The sequence below is a fragment of the Arachis hypogaea genome, chromosome 3, assembly GCF_003086295.3.
Source record: "Arachis hypogaea cultivar Tifrunner chromosome 3, arahy.Tifrunner.gnm2.J5K5, whole genome shotgun sequence".
Taxonomy (NCBI): domain Eukaryota; kingdom Viridiplantae; phylum Streptophyta; class Magnoliopsida; order Fabales; family Fabaceae; genus Arachis; species Arachis hypogaea.
The window spans coordinates 16030012-16037155 of NC_092038.1; positions in this window are offsets into that span (position 1 = coordinate 16030012).

Genomic DNA, 7144 nt, shown 5'->3' on the forward strand with positions numbered 1-7144 from the left:
GCTCCCTTCTCAAGAATTCATCTCTCCCATAATGTGAGCCATCATTAAAGTTTTCATCACCTACAACATAGTCATAAACATATCCAAAACCACAAGGATGAGAATTCATATGGAAAAGAGGAAATCAAAACAAAAATCTCAAAAATGCAAAGAAAAAGTAAACTCCTAATTACTAACAAGACCAAGAAATAGCCAAAAAGCTAAATATTCACAATATGAACATATTCACAATAGCCAATAATATAACACCATTGAAATTCTCCAATAACGGTGCCATTTTGACGTGCAAAAATTGTCAGTCGGTAAAGAATTTCACAAATGAAATCCCGTACCAAAGTATAATTCTAAACCGATAAACAATTTCCTCAATCAAAAATTTTGTTTGTCACAAGTACAAACCCCAATAAAAATTAAACCGATGTATTTAAACCTCGGGTCGTCTCTCAAGAAATTGCAGGGAAGTGTGCTCAATTATTGGTTATGGGTTGTATGTTTTTGGGTTTTTGTAATGATGAACAAGAAAAGTAAATGACAAGAAAGTAAATGAAACTCAAATGATAAAAAGGTCTTGGCAAGGGTTGATGGTTAAGGATCTCTATCCTTATTACTAACCATAATATGATAATTGCAAGGATCAATCCCATTAAGTCATCCTCCTACAAGTGAAGGAAAGTTAAATGAGATTTATCAATCCTAGTCCATAGGTCCTAACCATTTCACTAATTGGCTTAGTGAGAGCTAGTGTCAATGGATCCCAATTATCAATTACTTGGACACTAGTAACTCAGGGGTTTCTAAGTTACCATCCCAAACCAAGAACACAAAAATCTACTCTAACATCCTTCCAAGAATTTTATCAAACACTTGGAAGGCACAAAAGGAAAGCATAGTAAATGGCAAGGAAAGATAAAATCTAACAACTACCAATTACAAGGAAATAACAATAACAAAGCAATTAAAGAATAAAGGAACATAAAACATGAAATTGCATTAAAGGAAGTTAAAATTGACAAGAGTGTTCACAACATAAACATAACCAAAATGAGAAATTAACAAGAGGGAAGAGAGAAATCAAGACAATAAGAAATTGTAAAGGAAAAGTATATGAAAACATGAAATTAAACCTAGATCTAAGAAGAAATTAACCTAAACCTAACCTAATCCTAGATAGAAGAGGGAGCTTCTCTCTCTAGAAAACTAACTAAAGGCTCATCATAACTACACTAAGTGCTCCCCCTTGTCCAATCTTTAATTCTGCATGAAATACTCTCTGGAATTAATTGGATTTGGGCCTGGGAAGCTCAGAAATCGCCCCCAGTATTTTTACTTTAATGAGGTCACGTGCGAGTATCGATGCGTACGCCTGGGTCATGCATACGCGTCGCTTGGCATTTTGCTATCCATGCGTACACGTAGATCACACGTACGCGTCGCCATGCGACTTCACATCCACACGTGCACGCCTATTGCGTGTGTGCGTCGATGAGTGCTCTCCAAATCCTTGTTTTTCCATGAGTTCTCCACTTTGCATGCTTTTCTCTTCACTCGTTTGATCCATTTCTAGCTCTTTTCAACCTGAATTCACTAATAAACACATCAAGGCATCTAGTGGAATCAAAGGTGAATTAAAACTAGCAAATTAAAAGCCTAAAAAACATGTTTTCACACTTAGGCACAAATCTAGGGAGAATTACAAAACCATGCCATTTCATTGAATAAATGTGAGAAAAGGTTGATAAAATCCCCTAAAATCAACACAAGATAAACCCTAAAAATGGGGTTTATTAGAAGTTCATTTTGTTAATGGCTTCATTTTTCATTTATTGTTCTTAGTTCAGTTTTTTGTCAGAAAATTTTTTTTATAGAGTATAAAGGAGAATAAATCTTTTGTTTTAAAGAGTCAAGATGATCATTTTACAAGATTCAAGAAGTGTAATCAGTTGTATTAGTTGGCCTTGTGTTATAGTTGGCTTATTTATTGCTTTCAGATTAGATTCGTAAGTTAAGGAGAATTTATAAGACTTTTTTAGCGAAGTGCGGTTTAAACGAGTAACTTTATAATTCTTATTTAGTAAAATTTTTTCAAGAGTACTGATATTATTCCTCTGTACAATACTCGTATCTTCTAGTTTTTTCTACATAACCTTCTGCTTTATGTAAAACCCGGTTAATTAACGGCTAAATAATCCATAAATGAGAATTTATTCTAGAAAGCCTAAAATGTGATTTTTATGGCTAAATGTGATAGAGGAGATTGAGACGAGAATTTTGGTACCAATTTTATAGAATTCGGACCAAGATTGGGCCGAACGGGCCAAACCGGGCCAACCGGACCCAAAGTGGGCCCTTGGCCCAACTAAACTAAACCAAAACCCTAGTTCTCAGCACTCTCTCTCCTCATTTGAGACACTAAACACGCTGAAATGGAGGCCATGGAGGGAAGAACACTCTCTCAAGTTCTTTCTCTCATTTGATCTTCAAACCACCATAACTTTTGATCTAGAGCTCCGATTGCCGCACCGTTTGCGGCCACGCGTTCACCGTGGAGAGCTCTACAAAACCCATACAATAAATCTTGAGGTAAGCCACGTTTTGCTCTTCGAATTTCCAGCTTTGATTTCGAGTTTCATGAGCAAAAATGTTGAGATTTTGGGCTCTTTGATGTTATAGGACCCAACTCTCTTGAAGGAGAAGGTTAATCTTATCTCCTTGGACCTTGGGTGTGGTAAGATTCTCAACCCTAGTGTAATTTGTTATTCTATGATGTTTGGGTATTGAGATGTTGTGTATGGGTATGATGGTTGTGGCTTAGGTTGTGTATATGTGAATATTGGAGCTTGATTGGTGATATTGAAAAGCTTGAAAAGGGATTTGGTGGTGAAAAATATGTTCTTGGAAGTGTTGAGGCCTTGAGAGCTTGAGGAAAAGTGGTTTGGAAGTGCTCCGGTTGAGCTTGGGAAATCGGCTAAGGTATGGTCTCGGTTTCTCGTATCCAATATGTAATGTGGTAGGAAATACTTAGGCTAGAGGCCCTAAGATAGGCATTGAATTGTTGATGTTGTTGAATGGTTGAAATATATGATGTGGTCATATATGTGATGATGATTATTGATGTCTTAATGGTATGATGTATGAGAAATATGCATGTTGTGATATATGCTTGATGAATGATTATGGTTGAATTGTGGGTGGAACCATGTTGATGGTGAGTATGATATTGATTGTGTACAATGATGATTTATTGGAATTGGTGTTGTTGAAAATTGGCATGAGAAAGATTATATGATATGTCAATGTGTTTGAGTTTGAGCCACTTGGGTGAAGTGGGTTAAAATGATGGGATAGTGATTTTGTAAATTATGGTAAAGTGTCAATGTGTGAGCTGAGGAGGCTTGATGTTGACTTTGGTATGTTTTGATTGATTTCAAAGAAAAGGGATGAAATTGGCATGTTTTGATTGATTTTGAAAAGAGTTGAAAATGGCTTGTTTTGAAAATGGCACTTTGTGGTTTGTATGAAAATATGGTTTTTGGGCATACTTTGACAGGACATAACTTGGACTACGGATCTCCGTTTTGTGCCAAATATGTTTAGAAATGAAATTGTATCTGGGATGTCCATGCCATTCGAAGAACGGGTGAAAAACGATTTAAAATGAGAAAGTTATGTCCGTCAGAAGATTGGGGGTTGAATCTGTGAATTCTGCAGCTTTTAACTTAGAAATATTTTAGCAGAATAACCCCCCGCGCGTAGGTGCACTTGGCGTGTACGTGCCATTCTTCTCAAAAACACCATCCACGCGTGCGCGCCGATGTGCTGCACCCAATGCCCAGCCATTTTTCAGAGAGTTGTGCTAGAACTGTGCCAGTTTTGTGCCTGGGGCACGAGAGCACCCACGCGTACGCGTGGCTGACGCGTGCGCGTCGTTTAGTTATTTTTCAATCCACGTGTTAGCGTGCATGACGCATACGCGTCGATGAGTTTTGTGGCCATCCACGCGTGCGCGTGGAGTGCGTGTACGCGTGGCCTTATTTTCATCCCAAAGTTGATTTTTGAGTTTTAAAAGCCAAATCTCATATTTCTAAGTCTCTGATCTCACCACTTATGTCTTAAATCATTATGATATGCCTAGCAATGAGAAAAGGAGCTAGGAGATGTGGTAACTTGCGAGTAAAGCAAGGAAAAATGAATGATCAATGAGGATCAAAGGTGATTATGTGAGATGCGGAGGATGGTGGTGGAAGTGCTTGTTATGCCATGGGCCGAAGGGCCGTAATTGTTGATGAATTGGCTGGTTATGGATTTAACCGTGAGCTAGATGGCTAGATTATTGTCGTGTTACGGCGGAGCCATGATTATGACTGTGTATAAATGCATATATGCTGTTGAATGAATTGTGAATGTTGCACTTCCACTGTTGGAGATGAGAGTTTCCCTGGAAGGAAGCAGTGGCTAGCCACCACGTGCTCCAGGTTGATACTCGAAGCTCTTTTGACCCTATGTCGTAAGGGTGGCCAGGCACTGTGAAAGCCCCGGATGAGCTCACCCCCGTAAATATTCACCAGTGAAGGTGATGGATATAGATCATGATTATGATCAAGTTTATGATGAGTATAACTCGAGTTGGGGATGCGCGATAGAGGGACAGTCCAATGGTTAGCTACCAGGACTTGTCGGGTTGGCTCTATAACCGACAAATGATATCATCAGCCACTAGGGACAGGCATTCATCATATGCATACTATATGAATTGTTTGAGATTGCCTATTTGACTACATATTACTTGCTAATTGTATAAATGCCTTATTTATTCCTATTTGTATATTTCTTGTTTGATATAACTGTGTTTGCTACATTATACTCCTGCTGGTGGTTGGGAGGTCTGAAGGAATTGGAAAGGGACGTATTAGTTAGACTGAAGAATCTTTAGTCAGTCGCCACTTATGGTTTAGCTTGTTTATAAGCATTGATATTATCTGGAGAAAGTTCTAGGATTGCCTTTGGCTTTCCTCTATTATTATGTATTATATATGTGGAAGCTGTTACCATGCTGGGGACCGTTGGTTCTCACCCATGCAGATTTTGTGGTTTTCAGATGTAGGACGTGAGGTTTCCCGCTGAGGCATGCTGGAGACTTCTAGATTTGCGAAGATCTTTTGTTCTTGGGACTATGTTTTGGTTTATATGTTTTGCTTAGATACTTTTATCTCCATTAAATAATACAAACTGTGATGACTCCTCTTATGGGAGATTTTGGAGAATAGGTTTCTGTATTTGTGTCCCTTTGGGTTTCCTTTGGGGTTTTCCTTATTTTATCATATGTATATATTGCTATGCTCGGACCGGTTATCTTCGCAGCCAGATTTTGAGTCTTGATATTCCTGTTTTTGACACTCATTTGTATATATATAATCTCGCATTAGTTTATCCTTGTTCGTTACGTTATCGATCGGAGTGTTGCGCCTTTGAGTCGTGATTTTTGTTTACCCCTTTTTCTACAAAGGCTCCTAGTTATAATCAATCATTCATACTACTATACATACCAAATTTTCATTTTAGAGGTCGTAATACCTTGCCATCTCTAAATTATGACTTAAGCATAAGACTCTGTATGGTAGGGTGTTACACTTTACCTGTTGCTGTCATTATCCTTTCTGGGATTACTAATGCTAATAAGCTACTGAAATTGAAGTTAGTCTCAATTCTTGATTGAATAAACTCATGTCGGATCATGTTATATGCTTTGCACTGAATCATTGATTTTAATGATTACTTGATTTTAGTTCAATTGATAAATGTTGGTTGAAATTGAGCTGCAAAAGTGTTAAATTTTGTTAAAATTGTGCTAAAAATTATGTTAATGGCAGCATTTTTGTTAATGTTCGTTCTCTGTTAATTTTTTTTCCTCAATAAATTTTTTTTGCTCGGAATAATTTTTTTTATCCACACCCTGCTCCCTCTCACAAAATGCTGTATTTTTCTCTGCGTTGTCTTCAAAGTTTGATTTGAATGATTAGGTGATTTTAGCTTCCTAGAGAATGGCTGTTAAAATTGTGATGAAAATTTTGTTAACACCTAATATTGTTAAAAATTGAGCTGAAATTTTGTTAATTTTTATAAAAATTGTGCTGAAAATTTGGTAAAGGTTTATTAGGGAAAAAGGAAATTATGCTGTAAATTTAGTAGAAAGATGATCAACCTTTGTCAATAATGAAGTAAAATTGATCATGACCAGCCTTGTAGTTGAATGAGGAAATAAATGAGTTGAAGTAGCTCAATTAAATTAATCAGTCTTTTAGTTTAATGAGTTTCTATTTAAATTGATCAGCTTATAGATTTTTAAAACATATTATGATTTAAAACAATCGACTCAGTTACAATAATGCATATGTGAATAATAATTTAATTGATGTTCTTACATTTAATAGTTTAAATTTTGAAGATATTTAAAATTTTATATTAGATAATAATTATATTGTATGGTGTGTTTTTTATAATTATTTGTTGTAAGCCAGTTTTATTAGTAATTGAACCTTGGTAGAACCGGTTAAACCAGTAAACTAGTGAGTAAGACGGTTCAATAACCGGTTCGATTTTCATAACCAAAAAAATAATTTTTTAAATACTATTTTGGTTATATAATTTTGTTGGTGAGGGTGTGAGTTTTGCGTACTATTGATTTTTACATCGTCGTTCTCTTGCTAATTGTCTAATGACCTTATGTTGTGTAAAGGATTAATCAAATGCCTAGAAAACCCCACTACACCATTAGTACTGCAGCCAGAACTGTTGCTGCCCCCTGATAGTCAAACCCACGCTACTCTGGTGAGTTAAGTAATGCAATACTTACCTCAAATGTTGATTTGCCTTTTAGGATAGACTTTTATTCAGTATAATTTGTAGGAATACTGAAAAAATTGGTTGATGTACTAACTACTTTGTTTCTAGCACACGAATGGAACACATGATACGGGAGCAAATACTTCAAGTGCACATCGACGTGCTAGAGTGCCTCCACCTCCACGTTCCGGCAACGGTGCTCGACAAACACGGGTTAACACTATACCGTTTCGACCACCGTGCAATGAAACATAGCTGGCTCTATCAAGTGACATTGGAGACACTCGAGCTTCTGCAACATGCA